The following is a 27,572-nucleotide window of genomic DNA, read 5'->3' as shown; positions in this document are numbered from 1 at the left end:
GCGGATTAGCTGTGAGAGGAATCAAGCTTTGCCCTGAAAGTCTATCAGGTAGACATATTACATGTTCAGAGGCCCATATTTATACGTTTTTAGCGCCGAGTTTGCGTCATTTTGAGACAATTGTATTTTGTAAGTTTGTGCCGTTTTTGCGTCAAAAAGCGGCGCAAATGCGGCACTAAAAAAAGTATAAATATGGGCCGTAGTCTTTGAGCAGAAAACACAGAGGAAGGATTATCATATGATGAAAATTTGCTGTCATTATCATATGATGAAAATTTGCTGTCATGTCTATTAGCAGTACCACTGCTCTTTGGTGAAGAAGCACTAAACCAAACACTAACATAAATCAATGAGTAAAAACTATCCTCCTTGGTTGCTATAATGACAAAGTACCTTCAAGGAAATGCTGCCCGAGAGGCCTAATATTAATGAATGTACCACATATTTTCCTAGACAATAAAGAATTCTAGAAGGATTGGTCACTAATTGTCTAGAAATGTACCAGGTACTGCCTAGCCTTGATCATTAAGACTACAAAAAGGAGTCTGATAACATGTTAAGATAAAGAACAGTGATAATCTCTTGAAAACACAACTGAGTATCACAATTTTCAAGAAGAAATTGGAAGACTATTACAGAATGTAAAGACGTCCTACAAATACCAAGATATAAAAGTTCCAGAAGAACCTTAAGAAGGTCTCACATGAAAAAAATCTACCCTTACTGTAGGGAAGATTATCTACCCAAGGAATCCATAAAATCTGATGCATCATCACGCAGCAGTATTTCTTCGGACTCAGACTCGGGCTCTGGAGACACTGGGAGATTCAATTCCAGAGACAGAGGAGGTTATAGATGTAACTTTATCCCAAAAAGGACAATTCAACATAGGCCCCGCGGGTTTCAGAATTCATTGTGGAGGTGACTGAATACTTATAGATACCCACAGAGCATTGCACTGCCATTCCTTCCTTGGCAGTTTGAACAGACTGTCTTTTATAGGAATGGGCAGAGGATGAGGAAAAGAAAAGAAAATGATCAAAGGGTGACATGGGAGGATACGGAACCCAGCACCAACAAAGACCAATGAATGATAGTAACACAATAATTAAGCTTGCCAAGAAGAAACAGATGTGCATATATTGAACAAAGGACTAGGCTTTGTGCCCACTCCTAAAGGTGATTAATTCCAGCTATGCACCAAATTTGCAGAGGTATGTTTTAGGAAGGTGCTTCTTCAAGTGTAATTTAGGACAAAATACAGATTCCCGGTTAAGAAAGGAACACTGGTTTAAGATTGAAGTCTACATTTGTTCCACTAAGTCATGAGATGCTGCCTGCAGTCTTAGCCTTTGAACAAGCAATGGCACATGATATCGATCAGCTAGACAAGGTCGCAATATATCCGTTTCATAAATTTTTTTTTTTTTTTTTATTGTTTTATTGTAAGCACTGCAAAATGGTACACAATCGAAGAGGGACCAAGGTCCCAACATTTATAAACAATAATACATAATAAGTCATAGTATATAGGCAACAGATGGTGCAATGGTACATTGTCAGTTGTTCTTCGAAAAAGTTGCCATAATGATCACAGTAGTCATAATGATAATAACCATCAGAAAAAGCAGGAGAGAGAACGGAGAGTAGAGGGGGAGAGGAAATATGGGTCAGGCTGGGGGATAAGCAGTACTTCGTGCTATAAGGCATCCTCGTACGGGGGGCAGAAGAAGAGAGGTGGGGCGGGGGGTAGACCCTTATATAGGGTGGTGGGAGCTAGGTTCTAATGTCGTCTAACCCCTCGGGGTGGGGAGTTTGCTCGTAGGCAAGTAGGCTTGTAGGCAAGTTGCAGTGCCTGCATACAGTGTGTTATCAAATTACGGTCGGGTATCTTTACGTTGGGAAGCGGCCTATCGGAATGGTAGTGTGCGTCTGGATAGTGAATTGCCAGGATAATTGGTCGATCTGGATATGATGGTCTGAGTTCCTTAGCTTCTCTCGGCACCGCTCATGCTTGTTACTTAATGTGCTTATGTCGACTCTGATGTAGGGGTCTGCGACCGCAGGTTACTGATAAGAGTATAGGAGGCCTGGGTCGTGCCCCTGGGGGAGCTGAGGAAGAGAGAGGGGGAGAAGGAGGACAGAGAGAGAGAAGAGAAAAGAGAAAAGAAAGAAGAGACTAATGAGAAGAGAGGGAGAGAGGATAATTTGTCCCGGGGAAAAACGAGGAGCGGAGGGTGGGTGATGGTTTAAGGTAGGGGGGGAATGAAAGTGAAAATGGAGAGGGAGGAGGGAGTTGTGGGTGGTTTCAAGCGACCTACGGACATCCCCCAGTGAGGAAGGGGGCCCACACCTGGCCGAATATTTGGGCTTGGTCTTGCAGGTTATAGATGATTCTTTCATGCGTGGCGATGCGGGTCATAGCTATGATCCATTCTTCCGGGGTTGGAGGAGCGGCCAATCGCCAGTGGCGTAGTGTGCAGATTTTTGCAGTGGCTAACGCTGTGTGAAGCAACCTCTTGTGCGGTCTGGTTAAGTCTGGGAGAGAGGTTGTGTGTTGTGCAGAAGTATGAGGGAGGGGGGAAGTGGTGCCGGGAGTACCATGGATTCAGCCAGGATAGAGCCCACCGTATTCCACAGTGATCGGACCGTTGGGCAATCTATTAAGATATGTTTGAGGTCGCAATATGGCTCTGGGCATCACCAGCACTTCGCATGTGGGAGGAGTCCTGTCCTGTGCAGTTTTGCTGAGGACCATTACCAATCATGTAGGACCTTGAAGAGGCAGAACTTTAAACGTGCCTCTCAGGTACCTCTGTCCAAAGCCTCTAGGATGTCTTCCCAGTCTTCGGGTCTAATGTCTGTTGTAGTCAGGTTTGCCATTTTAAACGTAGCATGTCTGAGAGGGGCTGGGAGTAGAGCTGTCGGGTAATTAGGTCATAGAGGCCCGCCATGACTCCCTTATGTTGCCCCCACTGTTGTAAGTAGGCCACTATGGGTGAAGACCGAGATCCCCATTGGGTAACCTTGGTCCCCTGACAGATGCAGTGTTTGAGTTGCAGATATCGCCACTCTTGGCTCGGTTTGGAGATGGAATTCCTCCCGTAGCCTGGGGAAGGATATAAGCGTGTCATTTTCCAGAATCTGGGAAATGGTATTGATACCAGCCCTCCTCCATCGTGGCCAGTCCAGCACTTCGCCGCCTATCCGGAGTCCGCTATTGCGCCTCAGAGGTGCTTGGGTGTGAAGAAGAGGGTGGACCCCGAGCAGGCGGTGGACCCTACGCCAAGTCGCTCGTGTCGCCTTCAAGACGGGGTTCACTGAAACAATAGATGGAAGGTCATCGCGGTAAGGCCCTCCGAGTCCCTCCTTCGCGGATAGCAGTAGTGTCTCCACAGCCATCCATTGGGGCGGGTCTGGCACTCCGGACAGAGTGTGTGACAGCTGGGATAGGTGTAGTGCAAGTGAATAATGCTCTACCGACGGTAGTCCCATGCCCCTGTGGGAGCGTCGGGCTAGGAGTTTAGCGGGTGATAAGCGTGGTCGCATGGAACCCCATACGAATGATCTGATGAGTGTATCTATGTTTCTCAGCGTATAGAGAGGCACCTGTAGGGGGAGAAGCCCTAGAATATAGGTGACACAGGGCACCGTGACCATCCTTACTGCTTGTACTCTACCCCACATGGACAGGCCCAGTTGGCTCAATTTTGCGAAATCAAGCTTCGTCCGCGCAATGAGGGGATCAATATTGTCCGCCACCATGTGCGCTAGGCCCGGATTGACTAGCACTCCCAGGTATTTGAGACGTTTTGGTGTCCAACGGAACGGGAAGCCTAGAAGAGCTGCTCTTGTAGTCACCCGCGAGAGGGGGAGCGCCTCGCTCTTATCCCAGTGAATGCTGTAGCCGGAGAGGATTGCAAATCCATTGATAATCTCTAGCAAGGCTGGTATGGATCTTTCAGATCCGTGAGAGTTAGTAGGACATCATCGGCATATAGATAGATTTTAGAATTGCCGACCGGTAGTGTGAGACCCGTGATGGAGGGGGAGGAGCGAATAGCCGCAGCAAGGGGGGCTCCATTGCTAACAGGAACAGGAGTGGTGAAAGGGGGCAGCCCTGTCGTGTGGCTCTTCGGATAGGGAAGGGGTCTGAGAGGAAGCCTCCGCAATGGACTCTTGCCGCAGGTTGGTCGTAGAGTAGCCGTACCATTGAGATGAAACTGTCTCCCAGACCAAATCTCTCCAGCGTTGTAAACACATAAGACCACTCTATGCGATCGAATGCCTTTTCCGTGTCCAGAGACAGGGCCAGTGCCTCCTCTTGCAGGTCTCTAGAGGCCCAAAGGGTATGGCATAGGGTGCGCAAGTGGTTCCTTGAGGTGCGACCTGATACGAACCCCACTTGTGTGTGGTGGATCAGAGACGGTGTGACTTTGCGTAATCTATTGACCAGGATACTCGCTAGGATTTTGATGTCACTGTTTAAAAGAGATTTGGGTCGATAGCTGCCACACAGCAGGGGGTCTCTACCGGGTTTTGGTATGGTGGCTATCATGGCATTGTTGGATATGGCCCCCAGGGTCTGTGTTGAGCAAGCTTCATTCAGGGCCTCGTGTAGTATGTCAATTGCGTCCCTCCCTATCCATTTATAAAACTCCGCCGGGAATCCATCCTCCCCCGGTGATTTGTGGTAAGGGAGGTCGGAGATGACTTTTTCTACTTCCTGCCTGCTTATTTCCCCTTCTAGGAGGTTGCGTCCCTCCTCGGACAAGGAGGGTAGGTCAATGCCCGCCAAGAAAGCTGTACACTGCGCTGGGCTGGATGTATTCTCTGATGTATAAAGATGTTTGAAGAAGGACGCAAATTCGTTAGCGATGGCTTGTGGGTGTGTTAGTATTTCTCCAGAGGAGGCGCGGATGGCTGGGATGGCAAGGGCAGCTCTCCTCTGCCGAAGCTGGGCTGTCAGCAGGCGCCCTGCCTTCTCTCCCTGTTCGTAATGTCTTCCTTGTAATCTCTGTAGAGCATACTCTGCCTGAGAGGTATACAGCTTGTTGAGGGCCATTTGGGCACGCTCTAAGTTTCGGCGCCCCGGGAGGGAGAAGTGTGCAGTGTATTGACTAGTGAACCGGCGTATGTCAAGTTCCAGAGCTGCCTGTTTCTCTCTTCTGTCTCTATTTGCCAGTGCCGCGTCTCGCATCAGTTGCCCCCGCACTGAGGCCTTGGCTGCGTCCCACATAATTCGGCTAGAATCCACGGAGCCTAAGTTATTTTGACCGAAGGAGGTAGCGTGGTCCTGTAACTGCAGTTTACCCTGGGGCGAACAATAGCGGTGGACAGCGAATCTCCAAGGTTTACGACCCGGAGATACAAGGCCCAGGTGGATGGCTATGCAAATCGGGGAGTGGTCCGAGAGGCCGCCCTCCAATATGCGAGTCTCGTGGGTGCGGGCCACGAGGTTGTGGGACAGGAGAAAATAGTCGAGTTGGGATTGGGTGCCATGTACCGGTGAGATGAAAGTGAATTCTCGCTCTGTGGGGTGGGTTAGCCTCCAGTGGTCCACTAGGCTCTATCTGCATTGTTACTAACATCTGTGGGCCCGTTCTGTCGGGTATTGGGTCTCTGGCTATGTTCCAACCCCCCCCTATTACGATGCGGGATGCCCCTATCTCAGTCAAGAGTCGATTGATTTGTAAGAAAAAGAGGCGTTTCGGGCCCGTTGGTGCATAGATCAAACCCACGCACAGTGAGGAGTCACCCATCTTTAATTTGGCAAACACATAACAGCCCTCAAGGTCGGCCCATGACTTGAGAACGGTATGCGGGAGGGTTTTGCGCATTCGTAACGCCACGCCGCATTTTCTTGGGGTGGTCGCTGTGCCAGGGGAGAGGGGGGTACAACTAAACAGGGAGGTCCCCACCCAGTCGCATCTCAATTTATCGGATTCCGGACCATCTAGGTGTGTCTCTTGTAAGAGGGCAATGTCAGTCTGTTTGGAATTGAGATAGGATAGAACCTTTTTCCGCTTTATGAAGTGGGTAAGGCCATTTACGTTCCAAGATATGATTCACAAAGATGGTGCTGGTCCTCTGCCTGTGTCGGACATCCTTGTGCCTTATTGGGGTCTACCCGGGTGTAGGAGCACTTGGGACAGGGCAGTGGGATGTGTGTGGCTTACGCAGTGTGTTATGTGGGGTGCGGGAGACGGGGGCCAGCGCTGCGCGGGTCCGTGGCAGTTTTGGGAGGTAGTGTCTGTACCTTGTTTGCATCCGGGAGAAAGGAGCCGCCGGGAAGCGTAAGCCAATGTTGTCGTTTTTTTCTAGTTTTGTCGGAGCTGGGGGGGGGTAGGGGGGATGGGGGAAGGTGTGGGGAGGAGGAGGCGTGGGGAGGAGGAGGCGTGGGGGTAGAGGTACTGTTGGGTTGTTGTTGTGGAAAAGAGGGGTGCCACGCTACTGTTGTAAATCACTCAACACAAACACAATGATGCTTTGTCCATCTTAGTAAACACTTAGCAACCGTTATTGAACGTAATCTAAATGAAAACAAATTAAAACAGCGTAACAGTTCTGAGAAAATGCTAAAAATCTATTTGAACGATAAACAGGGGTTATGTTATTGAAAGAGGGCATTTTACCAGGTCTCTAAAAAGAGGGAAAACAAAGGAGGATACGCTAAAGCATGTAGTGATAAGCAAGAGTATTCAAACACTATCTAGGACAAGCAGAGGCTTTAGCCCCTTATGACAATATGTCTATGAGTTCACGAAAAAACAGGTACTCATCTCTCCTTTTTGTCTTCTCCACAGCCAGGGCTCGTCGATGCGATCATGCAGCCTCTTGATTGGTTGTAGGGAGGGTCCTGAGGGGTCTACTGTTCTTTTTGTCCTCAGGGGGAGGTCCATCGTGGGCTTCAGTGGGAGCGGGATTTGTCTCTTTCTGATAGTTGTATGTGCATCACCACCGCTTGGAGTACTTGGCCCCTGTCGTCGTAGCTTTTCGCGAGTTTCTCAAAGTCTCTTCTCCTGCTTTGAGGATCTGTGGTAGGGCGCATTTCAGGTTCAGGTGCGGGTGTCGGATGGCTAGTACTCTAGAGTGGGCTCCGCGTGGTCTGGGGGAGTTGGGCGGTCATTTCAATGGACTGGGTTTGATTTTGCAGTCCTTCTAAGAATGTTCTCAAGTCCTCCGGGTCGTAGAAGTTCAGTGATTCCCCATTTTCGGTGATCCACATCCTAGCCGGCTGAAAGAGACCAAATTTCACTTCTAGGCGGCGTAGTTGGGTGCGGAAGGACAGGAAGGCTTTCCTCCGATCAGCTTTCTCCTTGGAAAAGTCAGCTGACATCCGGATCTCCAGGTTACCCGATTGAAACGACCCTTGTGTGCGAGCCGTATGAAGTAGTTGGCGGGCCTGCAAGTGTCGCAGCATGCAGACTATAATTGGGCAGGGCGGTCATTTCCATCCGGTCTCTTGGGGACCAACCTGTGTGCCCTTTGGAACTCTAAAGGGGGATCAAATGTTATATCTGTTAGCTTGGGTAATATGTCCCGCAAGTAGGAGAATATGTCTGCGCCCTCCACGCCTTCCGGGAATCTAAGGAGGCGAACATTGTTCCTGCGACTCCTGTCCTCCAAGTCCATCAGCTTGCTTCGAAGGTGTGAGAGTTCTAGGTCTCTGTCGGTCCAGGAGGCTTCTTGAGTTTCCACCTTTGTCACTTGTTGATCGAGCCCGGACATCTGTGATTGAAAACCGACTATGTCCAGCCGCACAGATCTCGTCTCCGCTGTCAGCGCCACCATGGCATTGTCCATGCCCTCCAGCTTACGACTCACCGCCGATATCTCCTGCAATATACGGTCCATTGTCGCACCTTGTGTGTCATCTGCCATGTTGGCGCGAGGAAGGGGTGGAGAGTCCTCTACTGAGGGATGTTTCTGCTGTCGGAGGGCTTCATAGAATAGTAGTTGGCGGGCTGGTTTACCTGTTACTTTGCTCATCGTCTTGCCCCTGGGCATTGTGGGTTCCCCCGTTCAGGTAGGGAGCCAAAGAGTGTTGGACCGTGATGCGGTTGGTGCTTGGGACAAAGTCTCAAGAGTCAAACCTCTGGGTGTCCGGGCAGCGTGCAGATCCAGGCACAGGTACAGACCCTGTGGTCCTGTGTTCCCGGCTGGGAGAGGGAGAGAGGGGGGTCCCCGGTGTTATCTCTGTTCCCCCTATGCCATCCAGGCACCAGCTCAGTGGTCGTCGATAGAAGGGTCCACTACGGGGGGGGCACGTGAGACCATAAAAAAATTGTGAGCCGTCCGCGCTCCTGGATGCTTGAGGCCGCGGCTGGCCCTCTCGTCTCTGGTCCCTAATGGCGGCTGGGGGTGTAGCCAAGTGAACAAGTGTCCCAGTGGGATGGCTCCTGTGGTGCTCCGTGCCGTTGTGGGGCCCATGCGGTGCTCTCCACCCCTCACCTTTTGACCGTTCCGGGGGGGGTTGCGCTACCTGCCCCCTGTCAGTCAGGAGGTCCGGCGGGCATTTGACGTAGTTAGCTGTGGGGAAGAAAAGAAAGGGTTCTCCTCTCTGTTCACATTTTGTTGCTGGGCCAGATGTGTTTCGTTACTGGTGCTCCTTTTTATGTATTTTTTTTTTTTTTATTGTTCCTTTTCCCATCTTTCCTCTTCCTTCCTTCCCCCCCTCCTTAGTTCCGATCTTTGGGTCCCCCCCACCCCCGTTGGGGCCACTGTCTTTGCGCAGTTGGTGTGGGGGGGAACAAGCGGGGTGCCACTCGCGATGCCCCCCACTCTCCCAGCAGCAGCCCTGGGATTGTAGTCGTTGATGGTGGAGGGGAGAAAGGGTCTCCCCCGGTCCCGGGTTCTGCAGTGGGGGGGGGAGGGTTGTGCAACGTTGGTGCTGTTCTCTCTCTTCACGGCCGTCCAGGTCTCCGGCGTGCCCGTGGGGGGCCCTCGTCCTCAGGAGAGGGGGGGCGAGAGGAGCGAGCGGTGGAAGCCACCAGGCTCCCACCTCCTCCGGTGAGCAGAGGGGGGGAGACGCGGTCCCCGGCCCGGGTGAGCCAACTACCTGAGGCCGTGGCTCAGTACTCCGCCGTAGGCCTCGCGCCATCTTCCTCGCTCCTCATGCGCACAGAGGGGGAGAGCGCGCTCCCTCCGTGGTTGGCGCGTCGTCCACTCGTCCCCCCAGCGCCGGTCCTCGGCGCTCAATGTTATTGATGGTTTGGGGGGCTCTCGGCGCCCCCACGGCATCACCGCCTAGCAGAGCTCAGCTCCTAGGCGGCCACCTCCGTTCGTGGCCAGACCACGCCCCCTCATAGATGTTTTAAAGAAAAACAAGAAATAATTCATCATGTGGCCTCAGATGAAGAAATAAATCAGTATCCCAACATATAAGAATAAAACAATCATAGTCTTGCCAATAGATATGTACAGAATGGGATGCAACACACTACTTGTTGAAAGAAACTAAAAGAATTATCCAACAACCCCACCACTGAGGTTCCAGAAGGAGTGAAGTTTCTAGTTGAGACTGGTCTTGAAAAGGCTGGATCACCAAACATTAAGCTGAGTTCTTAGTTACTAAACAACCATGTATCCAGTATTTCTATATTCTACCAAAAGTACATGAGAATATCAGTCCACCTCCGGCAAGATCAATTTTCTCCCAGATAGGTTCAGTATTAGAACCTCTGTCGCAATTTTGCTATTTGCTTCTTAGGCCTTTGGTGAAGAAGAGTCCCATATACTTGAAAGACATTTAAGACTTGCTAAGCTTTCTGGTAGGGATGGAATTTGATCCAGCCAGTTAATTACTAAAGGGACTGGATGTGGAGGCCCTGTACACCAGTATCTCACAAAAAAGAGACATTAAAAGTAGTAGATCCTCTAATGTCTGACCAAACTTGGCATTAACTAACTCCAATGGAATATGTTTTGGACATTGCCCATATAGCCCGACTAAGAACCATTTTGAATTTGAAGGAGTGTTCCTCTTATAAATGCACCAGACGTCCATGGGGAACACTTTTGTCCCCTGTTCAGCATGTCTCTAAGTTCATAATTTTGAGTCATCCATAATTTTTGACAAGAGTAACTCTTTTTGTGATAAGATTAAGTGCTGGAAACTATATATTGACAATATATTTGTGGTTTGGAAAGGCATCAAGAAAGAAGCAGAGACGTTCACTGAATCGATCAATTGTATGGATCAGTATCTGTGGTTCACATTTACCATGAATGAGAAAGTACTTAGATTCTGATTTAGAGTTTGGTGGACAGGCTACTCCATCACAAACATGATGGATATCCCATTTGCCATATTAAGATCTCCATAGGCTATAATGGAATTGTAATACAGTGGATTGTATATTGGTCACGTTTGTGATGGAGTCATCCCATCCACCAAACTCTAAATCAAGCCTATTATTTTCTATACCCACTGATTTGTGCCTCAGAAGGTATCCTAAAGACAAAAGTTTATCAGATACCCACACACATGAATAACTTGAGGTGTGGGAGCTTTCATCTCAGAGGCCTGAGTAATAGCCTTTTTGGCCAGTATCTTTGGTTAAATAGAAACTGGACCAAACCTTTCTATTATCGTAAGCATGCTAGACATCTGACTGAGAAGTTGAGAGAAAAAGATTTTCCTGAAAAGATAATAAAGACAGTAGAGAAAATGACATGCTATAACAGCCATGAATTACTCCTTCAAGACTAATATAGAGAACCATGTAACAGACTCATTTGTCTGACTACCTACAGCCAATACTTCATGTAGTATTAAAAAACTGTTGAAGAAACACTGTCACATATTGCGTACAGAGTCTATTGATCTTCAGTTTCCGATGTTCTCATTCAAGAAGGGAAAGAGCATACGGGATATTCTGGTACATAGTAGACCTAAACTAAAGGCCCCAAAACAAAGACAGAAAACATTATGGGACTGCCTACCCAGAATGGGCCACTATCTGTGTGGCTACTGCAATGTCTCTTGAGCCATTGAAATTGACCTAGGGCTTGCCACTTTATGAATTTTGAAACACCATAGCAATTGTAATACCAGCCATGTGGTATATGTCATGATTTGTAAGTGTGGTGTGAAGTATATAGACATGACCACAAGAAAGGTATGGACACAGAGCACCTTTAGGTGTAAAAAAAGAACCATAAAGATAAAAAGACATTTCTTAGACCAAGGACACCAGGCAAACAACTTCAAATGATATGTCCTGAACAAGATAAACCCTGTGGACAACACATTATCAGCCATCCAAAGATGGATTTACCATCTCAAAACCAACATACAGGTACTGAATGATGAGATCCAGTGTGCCCAGATATGTTGACTTTTATGTAGGAGTGTGATACATAACACAGAGAAAAACCATGAGGGACCTGTTTAGTCTGTTCTCTGGTGTATATTCTATGCTTTGGGAGCCAGACTGTAATTCTGTAGGTCCAAGTGGAGACCAGAATAGATTATATTTTCTATTTTCTCTGTACCGTAGCCAACAACCAATTACCCCCTTTGGTTACATGTACTAAGATCACTGCTGGTGAATTTTCCATTACTGGACTGTAAAAGACTAGACTGGTGCAACATGACACATGTAGAATGAACTAGTTGATTATAGGATACTGCTTTTCCCATGACCTTATTATGGGCAGCATCATGTGATGTGAGTTAATAGGCCCCTTTATATCTCTAAATTTATATTATTTATCATAATGTTAGTGGTAATAAGTAATGCTGAGCTGACATCATAAGGATTGTTTTGACTCTTGAAATAGTCAAAGAAGAGGCTGTGCAGTCAAGATACCGGCATGTGCCCTTCTCCAAGACTGTAGAACTTAATTTTTCATCATTAAATACATCATCAAATGATCCACATGGCATGGTGGACCTCAGACCCCTTCAATAGAGATGTGATATGGGTGCTGGGTTGGCCCAAAGCTGTGTACCTTCTACTCATTTGTTGTTATGTGATCCACATGTAGGACCTTAGATACCCTCAAAGTTGAATAGAAATAGGCACTTGGTTTGGCCCATAGCAGGGTTACTCCAACTCCCATTACCTCCCACGTCATCAAGTGATCACAGATGTATGTTGTCAGATGCCTCCTACGATGACCCCGGCCCTGAAATATTATACGGTTCCTATGAATTTAGTAAGGTTGTGTATTATGTCAAGTAAAACTTCACAATATAAAAACTCAATCCACTTATATCACCAGTAAATGTTGTTTCTTTAGGCAAGCTCACAATACCACTAATCCCCTAACCTTTCAGGGTTATAAATGTTGTTGGTAAACTCAAACATGACCACTCTGATTCACAAGGAATTTGTGGAAAAAGATCTAATCCTTGCGTTCGTTACTTTTGCACGTCCAAGGTGTTACAAAGAAAAGATACAAAAATAAATGTTCAAATATTTATTGAAAAGATCTTACCTTTGTAAGAAAAACATGAGCTGCTATTATTAAGAAGATGAGACACATCATTGTAATAAGCATTATTAGAATAATGAAAAAATACAAACAATTCAACCATGTTAATTGTTTCTAATGTCACCTATACGCTAAAGAGAGCACAGCTGCAGTACCCTCCTGCCAGACCTGTTGGAATGATGTAACCCCCCCATACCTTGGTATGTGCGTCAGGATGCCGGACTAAACGTGCAGGCCTGCACACTTCTCTTTGCATGGCTATCTTCCATCTCAAAATGAGTGTTGGGGTCAGCAGGGCTGCATCTGAGTCACTGCTCACAGTGGTTCAATGATAACCTCAGCATGAAGTGCTCCTCTTCTCAGGTTCAGCATAAATGCTGTTTACATAACAAAACACTATGCTTATTGTACTGTCCCAGAGTTGTAGAACAGCATCTTTATTTTGTCTGGGGAGAAACAGTTGTCTCCTACAGGAACAGACAATGTTACAAGTGTATTTGCATTTTAATTGTGTGACCCTGGAACTAACTGTTCAGACTACAGTGTGACAATGCTTACCAGGAATAAATTTGCATGCAGCACATTCTCTTATCACAGGAAAACATGTAAAAAATACCCTTACAGACAGATATCAAGTTAAAAAGGAAAGCTTAAATAGAAACTAAACACAGGCCCTACAACACCCTCCCATAGGTTTGATAGAGACTACTCTATAAAAAATAACTGCAGCACTAAAACATTTTAAAAAGCATTGTGTCCATAGGAATAATTGTTTCATAGCATACACAGACACAGAAAGCCATAGAAATGACAAACAAAAAAAAATAAAAAAGATCACTCAAACTACTAAGAAATGAAAAAACAAATAAAACAATAAGCCAATTTAAAGCATGTAGGAGGCCCCCAAATCAAAAGATGGTATCTCCGAAATGGTTACCACATCCATTTCCAGAGTGTCATTAGGGCCTAGGAATGAACCTGCATCTGCAGACAACAGATCAACTGGGGCCTGAGGAGCAAGATCTAAAGAATAAATATGGTCATTACCATCCCATTCAGCAGAAGCTAAAGGCATCAGTGCCAGGAGTGCAGCCTCAGCAGAGGAGGCAGACATCAGGGAACGTGGTGCGAAAGGATCAGTAGACACTGGAAAAAGTGGCTCATAACAGGCATCTTGCAGCAAAGGAAGCATCATCACAGGGCAACGCTGTCAATGTGACCGCAAAGGACGCATAAGCAGATTCATATCCATAGACTGCGACAATTGCATAGCAAGCCACATATCTAGTGCACACTCGAAAGAACACCACAGACAGCAAAACACAGGCTGTACTCTTGAAAACCACAGTGGCCTGAAGGACAAAGACCAGTTTTCGTTCAGTTCCAATAAAAAAGATCATCTAAAGTACTATATGTGTTCACGACAAAGAAGAACATGCGGCAATTCCATGTACATTTGGCCTCATTGCAGGATATCCATTGCGATGCAACAAAAATAGAACCAAACTAGCCACAACCAGAAGGAATAACACAATCAGAATGCCTCCAAAAACACTTAATAACAATCAATGTAAAAAGGCAGAATAACTCCAAGCACAATCTGAAACATAGAAACAAAACAAGACCCAATCACGTTCAAAAGGTGTGCCACTCCAGCGGTGTTAGAAGCATTAAAAATATGGTGTACATGCACACTGGCAATTGAGTGTGCAAAAGCAATTGCACTTCTGAGGAAGAATGGGCTACTTGGAGATCAAAAGTTACTCAGGCTTTCAGTTGGCTTAGTCTATCAAAGTTAATTTGAGAAATAGGGACCTTCGGCTACAAAGTAACTTCCATGGTTGAATGTGTGGGAGAATAAAAGATATTCATAAAACAAGTCATAACCTTGTAAACAGTGACTACATAAGGAACACCTGGTTTCAGTCCACAGTAACTTTGATAATTTAAAATCAAATAGCTTCCATTAGAAAGCAACAAAATTACTGACTTTCATCAATAGCACAGGAAGTCCCTTTAGTCATGGAATGAACGCATTATAAACTCCATGAAGTGTTATCTCTTTATAGACGGAGTGACTCAAAGAAGTTCCACATTCATGTAGAGTAATAAAAACCTCTTTGTTCTCATGCATACATCTGTATTCAAAAGGGAGAAACAAAGCCTTGGGTAGAAAACTGTTCACCTATTGCTTCATATCTGCCTATTTGTAAATGTTTAAGACACAATGTGAAATGAAATGTTGAAATGGGGAGAGAAATGAAACCGTGAATGAGGCAGACGGGGTTCCAGCTACAGTCAAAGGCAGTTTTTCTAGACATTCTATGTCAAGCATAGTGTAGGTTGCTTCCTTTTTAGCCATCACCTCCTGCATACAAGACAAGTAATAAGGAAAAATTAATTCAGTTGCATTCAAATAATTCCATGTCATTCAGTTAGATTTTGAAACCTGCAATGTGCAAGCCAACTGCAAAATCGATCTCAAGTGACTATGGCCACGTTGAAGCATAGACATGTCCTTTTTTATGATATCGAATGCAGATAAAACAATATTATTTAATGAATAAACACATTGGCAATGCAGTCATGCCATTATCAACAACAGCCAAAACCTTTCCCAAATTTTCCTTATCAGTTTGTCTCAATCATTCAGCTGCTTCTTTTTGTAAGTGACACATATAAAATGTGTAGAAATTGGAGATATGGGAGCCAACAAAAAATCCTGTAAGTCCATATTATATGGAAGGAGAGACAAGTGTTCCTCAACTGCGGGCAAGGCAGAATGCTCTAACCATTATTGGCATAACTTGCATACCCTATAAGTAGTACCCACCCCTGAGTGTTGTGACTGAATATACCGGGGGTCTGGCCAGCTTGCTTTAAATTGCAGCCACTGATATCAACTGGCCATAGTAACCACCCATCTGAACCAGAAAGTGAAGAATTGTATGTTCCATTTTGCACCATTTCTTAAAGTTGTTCTTCTGTGAAACTAATGTACTGTTGCCAAATGTCAAACTGTACAACAGAGGAAATGCTAGGCATATTTCAATTTTTAGCATTGACCCAAACCAAGACACATAGGAAGTCATTACGAGTTTGGCGGTCTTTTGGGAAGACCACCATATTGCAGTAATCTAACAGCCGTATTAAGAGTTACACTGTAAAGTCAGCCAAAAACAGCCAATTTTTAGCCTGACAAAAATCCTCCTATCAGATTACGATCCACAAATCATGACAGCGGTTCTTCCAAAGCGGAAAACCATTGGCGGTGCGAACCGTGGTGGTCTCAACTCACATCACACTCAACACAACACCACATTAGATAGTTTGAAAATCCCACACCTGACACACCTACACACTCCACTATATAGCACACACCTACGCAACCCAAAATCCTTTCCAAACAAAATGCCACAGAGGAGCAATAACCAATGCAGATTTCTTTTAAAAAAACTTGCCACCTATACACATTTCACCACGCAAAAATCCCACACCTGCACAATATACAATTTACTCTTACACACAACAACCGTCACCAACTCACATCACAGCATCTACACCTCATCACTCATGTTTGTTTCAGCCTTTTTCTTTTAACACTACCTCACGTCTTTACCACCACTTCCATGTCCGCACAAAAACACCCATGTTTCACTGATCATGAGTTGAGGGTCATGGTGGATGAAATTGTCAGGGTAGATCCACACCTGTTCGGAGCACAGGTCCAGAAAATGTCAATAGCCAGGAACATGGATTTGTGGCAAAGAATAGTCGACAGCGTCAATGCTGTAGGTACCTATCCATGCACAAGGGAGGACATCAGGAAGAGGTGTGACCGCAAAGGACGCATAAGCAGATTCATATCCATAGACTGCGACAATTGCATAGCAGGCCACATATCTAGTGCACACTCGAAAGAACACCACAGACAGCAAAACACAGGCTGTACTCTCGAAAACCACAGTGGCCTGAAGGACAAAGACCAGTTTTCGTTCAGTTCCAATAAAAAAGATCATCTAAAGTACTATATGTGTTCACGACAAAGAAGAACATGCGGCAATTCCATGTACATTTGGCCTCATTGCAGGATATCCATTGCGATGCAACAAAAATAGAACCAAACTAGCCACAACCAGAAGGAATAACACAATCAGAATGCCTCCAAAAACACTTAATAACAATCAATGTAAAAAGGCAGAATAACTCCAAGCACAATCTGAAACATAGAAACAAAACAAGACCCAATCACGTTCAAAAGGTGTGCCACTCCAGCGGTGTTAGAAGCATTAAAAATATGGTGTACATGCACACTGGCAATTGAGTGTGCAAAAGCAATTGCACTTCTGAGGAAGAATGGGCTACTTGGAGATCAAAAGTTACTCAGGCTTTCAGTTGGCTTAGTCTATCAAAGTTAATTTGAGAAATAGGGACCTTCGGCTACAAAGTAACTTCCATGGTTGAATGTGTGGGAGAATAAAAGATATTCATAAAACAAGTCATAACCTTGTAAACAGTGACTACATAAGGAACACCTGGTTTCAGTCCACAGTAACTTTGATAATTTAAAATCAAATAGCTTCCATTAGAAAGCAACAAAATTACTGTCTTTCATCAATAGCACAGGAAGTCCCTTTAGTCATGGAATGAACGCATTATAAACTCCATGAAGTGTTATCTCTTTATAGACGGAGTGACTCAAAGAAGTTCCACATTCATGTAGAGTAATAAAAACCTCTTTGTTCTCATGCATACATCTGTATTCAAAAGGGAGAAATGACCTCTGGCGGAAGGTGTGTTCCATGGAATCCAGGCACAAGGTGGCGGTACTCAAGGCTGGTGGTGGGCCCTCACCTCCTCCCCCTAATTTCACATCTTGAGAGGAGAAGGTCTTAGACATGCTGCATCCTGAGGGCCTGACAGGAATAACTAGGGAGTGGAGTCTGGTAAGTCCCCACAACATTCATGTCACCCAATTGTTTTGACCTGCATGCACCCTTGCCACCTTACCCCGCCTCAATTAACAAACCACCCACTACCCCTCTGGCCAAATGCCCTAAGAACCCTCACTGGCATGCCATATGTCCACCGCTGCCCTTGGGAATGGCACATGAAGTACTGGGAACTGATAGCATTAAAACTCCCAGAAGGCAAAAGTGAGATGTCATGTATGTGAAACTAACTACCAATCTAACCCATCATGAATGTCCAACTGTGAAAACAGTTGATGGCAATGACAGCAATGCAAAGGCCTACTTCCACTATCATTACAAGCAAAACACAGCTACTGCTGAGTGCCCCATCAAACTGCCCTTAGAAAAAAGATTCTTAAGGTTGAAATTCATCACCTGGGCTAGATATCTAGATGCCAAAGTGGATGCACATGCAGTACATCCAGATAGAGGTCAATGTCTATTGCTTACTCCTATAATGTGTCCTTACTCTGACATTATTGTGCATTGTCCTGCTTTTTTGTGCCATGTATCTTGCCAGACACTTCATTAGGTAACAAAGGTGAACACCCATGTCACTAGTCAGACAATATGAGATGGTATCAGCAGTCTAATGACTACCAACAGAGTTTAACATCTGTAAGCATGGTGTATGGTATTGAAATTACAGAGTCTCATGTTGTACTAAGTCAGAGTTTGCAGCAGCTGCCATTGTCATTTCTGGGGATCATGTTAAGGCACTGTGTGCATCTCACACAGCATCACTAATACTCTAAATGAAACTTCACTTGCTTTATCAGTTACTGCAACTCTGTGTTCCACTTCTACCACAGGTACCTTGCCATTGCCACCATGGGAAGGATACCAGAGACTGCTACTACCCATCTGGATGAAGGCCCCAGTGAGGACAACACCCCTGGATGGGTACACACTGAGGACGAAGTTGGCCATCAGGGACAGCTGGTCAGTCAATAACTGTCCGCCTCACCCTGCCCATAGCACCTCCTCCCAGCCCTGTTGCATCAACATCACAGGCAACCATTTGCCCCCAAACCTGTATCCCAAGGACTGTTTCATCCATTGTGTGCCCCCCAGTACAGGTACCTGAGTCTCACCTTGTCACCCCAACAATGATGGTCCTGCCACCACTGGGAGTGGGCACACTGTGGCAGTGGCACAAGTATGTGGGAGTAGGGTGCATAGGAAGGATAGTGTGAGCCAGAGGAAAGGGTCTCCAAGGGACAATACTGACCAGGAAACCATCTCTCATGTCTTGGAAGCCTACCAAAATTCATGATGGGCCAGGTAGTCACCATGATGGGGAAAATCCAACAGTTACAGAGGGACAACCACCCGGAAGTTATGCAGCAGAAGCAGGCACAAAATGCCATTCTGCTGGGGTGCTGAGGGACAGTAAGACTACCCTGAGGAGGTCTGCCCCACAACATTAGGCATCTTCCACTAGTAATGACTCTTCAGGCCCTCAACATCTGCGGCTGCTAGTGGAATGGAGGCCCTGCCAGGGGAAGGACATGTCTCAGACAGCCCACCCTCTGTAGCAGAAGAACCCCCAGCAAACGTGGATGTCTGCTCAGACATTCAGGAGGAACAGATGCCAAAACCAAACCCACTGCCAGGAAGTAAACCTAAACCTTTCCTTACTGGTTCGCCTTGTGTGCCACAGATACACCCTGTTGACTGTTCTGAAACCTAACTCAATTTTCCTGTGGTGCAAGGACAATGGATTTGCGTTTCCTAATAGTGTAGCAGCTACACTGATGAATTTAGCCACCACGACTAAACCCTTCAGTTTATTTTGTGTTCTTTGGTTATTATTCACACATATTGTTTGGCACTCCCCAATAAATAACACTGGGTGTTGACAGGTCCTGTGTAAGTGTCATTCATCAACCATGTCCAACTGTCATGTATGCCAACTATAGTATTAATCTGTCCCTCTGTATTGTACAACCTTTGTTATGGTCATCACATGTGTACCCTATCACCAGGAGACTCATTACATTGGGATTGTAACATACAAGGAAGCCAATACAGCTGTATTCTACATCTGCACACATTTATTTCTAGATTTGCAAACATCAGGCGGAATAGTACTGCCAGTGACTTATGGTTGTCCTCTTAGGTGTCATACACAACTAACCCACAGAATAGAGAAGTTAGGGACATGTCAGTCGTCCTACAAGCCAGGAGGCATACATTGTGGTCCTTTGTAACACCATGTAAAGCTTTATCACACACCCACCATATTTTATCTTCCTAATAATCATACCCCATGAAACAGAGATCAGTACTGAAGTTCTCAGTCCAGGGACCTTTCACTTACATTGGTCATGTACCTGTAGGATTGTCACACATCTATGTCAGTCCACAGAGACATGCACTTTGGTCTGCAAAGTAAGAACACACTGACCGCTATGTTACAGGTAGGTAACACACAACAGAAACCATTATGATGATAGAGGCTGTAGTTCAACATTTTCACATGCCAGCCACATATGGACACACACATGACACCATTTGACCACCTCCAGTATCAAACAGGTCTTCTTGGTAGGAAAACACACTTCCACCCCAGTGTCCTGTCAGTCTGGCCATATTACTTACACTCCACATACTCATGGCAATTAGTACCTGGTTTCACCCATGTCCACTTCTCATGTCTGCCTGCAATTTCCATCTGCCTCTGACACTGTCTGTGACTTACCAATGATGAAGAGCCAAACAGAAACTCAGCCAATCTGTGATTGACAGAGATAATGGATAGGACATAGCTGTAAACATATATCAATTCTGACAAGTCATTTTCACAAGTGTGACTTTGCATGTGCAGTAACAAATCAGGACACTATATACCACTCTGTTCTGTACACAATACCAAATTACAAACTGCGTGATCAACTGACCCATTGACATTGGAGCTATCTAAGATCTCATAGATGATGGTAAATTGGATGTGACATGCTAGTCATCAAATCTAGATTACAAAATGAAACCTCACCATTTAGAAGACATCACATACATTGAGTCAGTTGATTGACGAGATCTGCCAGAAATTCTCCAGCTTTATCTTCATCTGGCTCATCATCACTTGACAAATCTGCATTTCTACCCACAGGTTCTGCTGCCTCCCCCTCATCTGATCTGGTATGAATAGTATCTAATGTCTCAGGGCAAGGTTGTGGAGCACGCAGCAGGCAACAATTATTTATCATACCTTGTTGGTGAGTAGAGGAGGGCTCCTCCCGATATGTCCAGGCAGCAAAATCTTGCCTTTAACAGCCTAAAAGTCTGCTCAAAGACATACCTCGTCGTTCCGTGGCCCTCATTGTAACAGACTTCCCCTGGCGTGGTTGGGTACCTCAACAACCAAGGATGGTTTGGATAGCCTGAGTCCCCTTTAAGGAATAGGTTTAACAACACAAACATATCTAGGACATGCAAATTTGTGATGGCAAGAGATAGACTTAGCAAACACACATGTCAAATGTGACTTACCAACCAATCAGGCCTCTCTGTGTAGAGTTGTGTCATCAGCAGTGGGATATTGCTGCTGTGCATGATGAAGAAATCATGGACTGATACTGGATTCTTCAGACAGACTTGTGAAATGTACTGGTCTGCCAAACACACCACTTGGACATTGATGGAGTGGTGGTGTTTCCTGTTCCTGTATTCCTGTTCATTGGCACTGGGGGGGGAAACAAGGCAACAAGGGTGCCATCTATGGCTCCAACCACATGTGGAATGTGTCTGATTGCATAAAACTTCGCTTTCTTATAGGGCATTTCTGCACATTGGGGAAACCTGATGTAGCTGTCCAGGTGTTTCAGCAATGCACACAGTGCATCCTTCAAAACCAAAACTAGACTGAACATGGGCTGAGACATCCCTGCAGTTAGGGCGACTGTATTCTGAAAGGACCCAGTGGCCAGGAAGTGTAGCACTGACATGACTTGAAAGTGGGGAGGCATGCTATTGGGATTGCAAATGGCAGGCATCAATTTTGGCTCCAATGGATCACAAAGACCCATGATTGTCTGCCTATTCAGGCGATAGATCTATATTATATGTCTGTCCCCCATAGTGTGCAGGTCTACTAGTGAGTGGTACACTGAAGGTTGTCTTTCTCTCCTCATGCCAGGGTAACTATGTGGAAAAACAAATTGGTTGCAGGTGACTTTTGCAATCTACACATAATTAATATTTTCAGATACAAGTAAGACATATCTGCTGTCTATGTCAGATACAACATATGACATCTGAAGTAGAGCATATTGCTATGCATCCTGTAACACTCCCCTTGGTTCACATTCCCCGAACACTCTAATGCACTATATGTGCATATTAATCTGTGACCGTCCGTGTTTGATAGTCCAACTTAGTGTACGTATGAAACATATTTGTTGCACCTATGCTACATTACCAACAAAAATAAAATGTTGAGAATAGGTGTACATTTCCATTTACACTTTCCCCACTGTCACACAGCTTTTACTACTCATATGCACAATTAGACTACTAAACATGAAGGCAGCACTCACTGATATTTTGCACAATATAGGGAATTGTTAATGATGCAGATTCCAATACTTCTCAATACATATAATTGCATCAACATGGCAGCTGCCTGACCTACTGTACTGGATATGAGGAATTGACCTCACTCTTCCGGCGGCTGTCGCCATGGTAGTAGGCGGTTACAACTGCGGTGGACATTACCATAGAAACACATTGCTGTCTTTGGCAAACTTGGGCCACTGGCGATGTTCACAGTCCTGTACGTGGGGGACATGACCGCCATCTTCTGCAGTAATACCTCCACTACCTCACCTGCTGTGTACTGCCTCTGGGAGCTATCATGCCACATCCTACTGGTGAGAGGGCCCCAGGATTAACCCCAAAAGATCTGGACAAGCTTGTGTAGGAGGTCCTACCCCTGTATGAATAGCTATATGGTGCACTAGAGGAGCAGGTGAGTCCGGTGGTATACCAATGTGTAGATGTGGAGTGTATGATGGTGTACATGAAATGTGAAGTAGTGAAGGTTTCGACACTCTTGTCTGGGTGTATGGAAATGTGTACATGTGCATAGGCAGACATACAGTAGTTTCACATGGAACAGCATAGATTGCAGCATGGACTACAATGATGGTGTAAGAAATGTTTTGTAGACACTCCATGTTATGGACAATCATGTGGCCTGGTCATATGTGTGTAGCCAATACCAGGTACTGATCATGCACGTTGTATGGGACACTCCACTTCACACATTGGCTGCCTGCAGATGCTAAATTGTGAAGGAGTTTGAATGGGAATGTTTGCCTACTTGGTGTGACTGAAGTGTTCTGACCACTTGTGGTCAACGTCCATCAAAGAAAGGTAATCTGCGTGCCATCACCAAGCAAGTGCAGACCCTGGGGGTCCATAGTTGGCAGAGCACCCACTGTAGGAAGCGGTGGGAGGACCTGAGATGCTGGGCCTGGAAGACCACAGCGGCCCAGCTGGGAATGCCCTCCCAACGAGGGAGTGGTGCCCATCGGACCTTGACCCCCCCCCCTAATTGCCCGCATTTTGGCAGTGGCCTAACCTGAGTTGAATGGGAGTTTGAGAGCAGCATAACAGACACAAGGGGGTACATACATTTGAATCCCTCTGCCAGTTCAGTGTCAGATATTTAAGTATAAAAAATGTAAAATGTGCTAAGTGCTAAAGGTAGAGGGTCTTCTAGAAACACACAGAAGTACAGTTGGTATAATTTATACACAGGTGTGGACATGGTATTGTGTATAGGGAACTATAACTCACCTATGTTAAGCCTATTGTATGACATCATGTGGTGATGCACATGTGACTGTCATATGTGTGCCTCTGCAGTGCAATACCTATGTGTAACCTGCTGTGTCATCCTTCCCACCTACCGACCCGTAGTCCAGATAACCTGTTGGTAAGTTGTCCAGCCCTTTGGTCTCAGTCTATTCCTATTCCATTGGATCTAGCTCTAAGTACAAAATAGGGACTCAGAGGTGAGAAACAGGCCAAACATTCCTGAGTTCTGAAATAGATGTCAGCTTCATGTGAGGGTGTTACCTCATTCAGATATTTTACATGGCATATTTGCTACATGTACTCAGAGGTATGATGAGGTGTCCCCATTGTTAACTGTGGGATGTACATTGGCAAATGTGATGTTTGATCAGGATGGATATCCTAAATGATGAAAAGCATAGTGGTAATTATACATTCCTGGAGCAAGACATATCATAGACATGTGAGTTCAGACTATCTGTACCATGTACCTGTTATTGAGAAGGTAAGTGGCTAGCCTGCTATTAACTTAGCCAATTTATTTTGCCCATTCTACACAGGGCAGGACATCTCCGATATAAGTGCAACATCTACTGTTTTTGCCAACATCATGTGTACATTCGTACTTCCTGCCATTTTCAAGATTTAAGATTTAGGTTTGTCATACTTACTTTTGCTATTCTGAATCTGTTTTGACATATTTTATTATTTATAAGCTCATTTAACCATGACTTCATAGTGTTGCAGTTGTTGTAGTTGACAGTTACATGTTGGTGGAATGGTATATGTTGTCAGTCGAATTGCTGGACTCTAGGTGTATGTGTCAATCATGGTTACTTTAGAAATGGTTTATGTCAGTGTAACTGTACTCCAAAGATGTAAGGTGACTCATGTCTAAGGTGTTGATAGTGATGTTGGTTATTTGATCTGGTCATCTTGAGGTTGCTACTCAGCATGATTAGTGGAATTGTATGTGACCTTCATGCACACAACAGGTGTCGATTGTATTGAAGGTTTTGGTATTCTCCCTGTGGTTGTCTGTGGGTGTTTCCTGTGTGCTAAGTAGACTTCTATTGCTGTATGTGACTTTGGTTTCTATGTGAGAATGACTAAGACGAGTAGGTCCAGAATGTCTGTATAATCCTTTGCAAAAACACAGTTGATACATGTGTTGGAGAAATGGTTTGGGAGTCAATTATACTTCAAAATTGAATATGCCAGATGGTGCAGATGCATCTGGGTTATTTGCCATTGTGAATGTTTTAGACACATTTACATTTTAGAGATGTGAAAGCTAAGCAACATGATGTGTTATAATTGGAATGTGTTGAGGTAACTTTCATAGAACATGACATCTGGCAATGGACTGAGCAAGTGTAGATTTGGGGTGTGTATGAATTTGAAATCAAAGTGAACACTGATTTCAATTGATGGATTGTTGTTTCACAGTGAAGCTCTGTATAGGGACACACTTTAGTTGTTGACAAATCTTCTTGCGCAAGAATAGTTTGTGGTTTAGCTGTACTGATAGGGTGGTGATATAGTGGTCAGATGGTAGGCTTATGTTGGCTGTGACATTGTTGTAACATGAGGTTGTGAAAAGTATGTTGTTGTTGGAACATGATGTTGGCTCAAAATGGTTTCTACCTAGGGGTGTTTTACACATAGATGTTATGTAACTGTAGTGTATGTTGAAAAGTAAGTGGTATGTAAAGAATTTGATGACCCTACCTCTCTCTCAGTTTCTCTGCATCAGCATTGGCAGGCGCACAGCCAAGTGGGGAAGCTGCTGGCCACGGGGCCCAAAGTCATGATACTGCCAACACCAAGGGACCCAGTGGCACCGAGGGTGAGGGGAGTGCCACGGGGGAGACAGGATCCAGTTCTTCATCTTCAGAATCCTCCTCCAATGGACACTCCCTAGTGGTGGCAGACCCATCTGGGACCATCTCCGACCGCCACCCCCTTTACTACCACCGCCCTCCCTGTAGCTCCCCACCCAGTTGGTCATCCCCGCTCACCCAAGAGGTTGGGTGTCTCCTTTGCCACAGGCACATCTGCCCCTGCCCCTGTCAGCCCTGATGCCATCAGTGAGGAGGCTATTGACCTCCTGAGGTCAATCTCTATGGGTCAATCGACCATAGTGAATCCCATCCAGGGACTTGCAACTCAGATCCAACAGAGTAATGCATTCCTGGAGGGCATTCACAATGCACTAGCCGGCCTACAGAGATCCTTTCAGGCCTGGCTTCCACACTGATGGCAGCCAGTCACCCTTTGTCTCCGTTCCTCCTCCACCTTCCTCTTCCCAATCCCAAAGTCATGCATCCACCTCAACACCCAAGGGTAGCTCAGAACAACACAAGCACCACAAGACACACCACCGGCATGCCCAGAAGTAACATTCAGCTACTCACACAGCAACCGCCACAACCTCCCCTGACACCACCGCAACCCACAACATCACTGACAGCACACTTGACACACCTGTATACACTACACCAACATTCAGAGATACAGCCACCACCCCTATCCTACACACAGACAGCACTAAAGCAGACACTTAGATGTCCAGCCCAGTTACCACATTCATAGACACCACAAACACTGACACACCTACATGCAGCACATCCACCATACCTGCGGTTACCACCTCAACAGTCACCTGCCCACCAAGGCATCTCCCAGCACCTCCACCCCACATCCCAAGACATAAACGCACGCACTCACCAACCCAACAGACCCCCACCACCTACAAACATACCTCGAACAAACATGCACCTATTGTATCCACAACAACACCTTAGAAAACCACTCACTCTCCCTCCACACACAAACTCTTTTGCTATGACCGTCACAGTGTCTAAAAAAGCTTTCCTTTCAGAGTTTGCCCTTTTCCCTACTCCTCTCCCATCCTGTGATACCCCTAGACATTCTGTGTCCCTTCCCAAGTTCGGTCCTACCACCTCCAAGACCTTCCCTGCCCCCCCTGCAAGTACCCATGCCCCTCCACCTGCCAAGAACCTCTACCCCTGCTAAAAAAAACAACCCTCCCCTAAACCTAAGATTAAGCCAAAAGCCTCCTCCTCCCAACCAGATCCTAAAGGCCCACCTCCAAAACCTAAACCCAAACCTCACCCTCTGCCACCGCCCCCCCAGATAACCCCTGAGGTGCCTGCCTGCCCCATAGATACCACTACCTGCCAACGTGGTGGTCCTAAGCTACCAAACCTGTAATGAGGCTCACAGTCTGTTGTACTGTTTTGTTTAAAAAGATCATGTGGTGAGGGATCAGACAAGCCTCAGTGCCCTCTACCTGCCATTGCTGAGTACCCCTTTCCAACAATCATAATCCTTTAGGGCTAGTTGTGAAATAAAGGAGTCAGAATAAAATCAATTTTGTGTGACCATATTTTTCTTCAGTGAGGAAGGTGTAATCTGATCCTAAAATGAAACTGGGTCTGAAAGGACAAGACCAGAAAAACAAGGGAACTTCTTCAAATATGTTTTAGAACTGCCATCAGGTGGTGCTAGGCAGTGTTCTCACTGTGTATAATAAAAAATAAAAAAACATGTGGAGTACTAGCTCTGTGTAAATAGTTATGTGCATAATAATGGTAGCAAAACATGTCACCATAATTTGCAGAATTCTAATAGAAAACCTAATTTTTGAATACTGTGTATGATCCTAAATCCGATAGCATATTAGAAACCGTAATAACATCCCAAATGGAACCTGGGTTAATAACGACATCCATAACAATTTTAAAGACATACTGCAATGTCTCTGTTGGACCAAACACGTCATAGGGATACTTAGCCCAAATGATGCCATCATGGGCAGGGATTGCAGTAATGTTCACAAGGGATAAGTTTCTTCTGATCTTATCTGAAGAAGAATGGGACATGAGCACCTCAGCTACCAGTTTTGAAGAAGAGCGATCTGGGAGATAGTATCCATTCAACATCAGGAAAAAAACTGTAACAAATCCAATCTAGAGGAACAGAAATATTATGAAAGAAAAATCCAAAAGTAGTGCCATGGACGGATGAGATAAATCTGTTACAGCCAAAAGAACAGTGTACGTGAACCACACAAGGAGGTATGCAAAGAGCTTGGAGAAAAATCATCAGTGTCGACAAAGTTTGCCAGAGGCAGTCTGAGTAAAAACAGGAACCTTATCGGGCAAAGAAGAGCAAGTAGGCATCTCTAAAACGGTTGATAGTGTACAATTGTGTTGCTAGATGCAGCAGTAGAAAACAGCAAGGTCACATTAGATACACATCCTATATTGGCATCAGTAACACGGACGATTGAAAGTTCAGCATCTGAAGTCCCCAGCTGGGGAG

Source organism: Pleurodeles waltl, chromosome 6 (assembly GCF_031143425.1).
Source record: "Pleurodeles waltl isolate 20211129_DDA chromosome 6, aPleWal1.hap1.20221129, whole genome shotgun sequence".
Lineage (NCBI taxonomy): Eukaryota > Metazoa > Chordata > Amphibia > Caudata > Salamandridae > Pleurodeles > Pleurodeles waltl.
The sequence above is the reverse complement of the archived record's forward strand: the minus strand, read 5'-3'. Positions refer to the sequence as shown.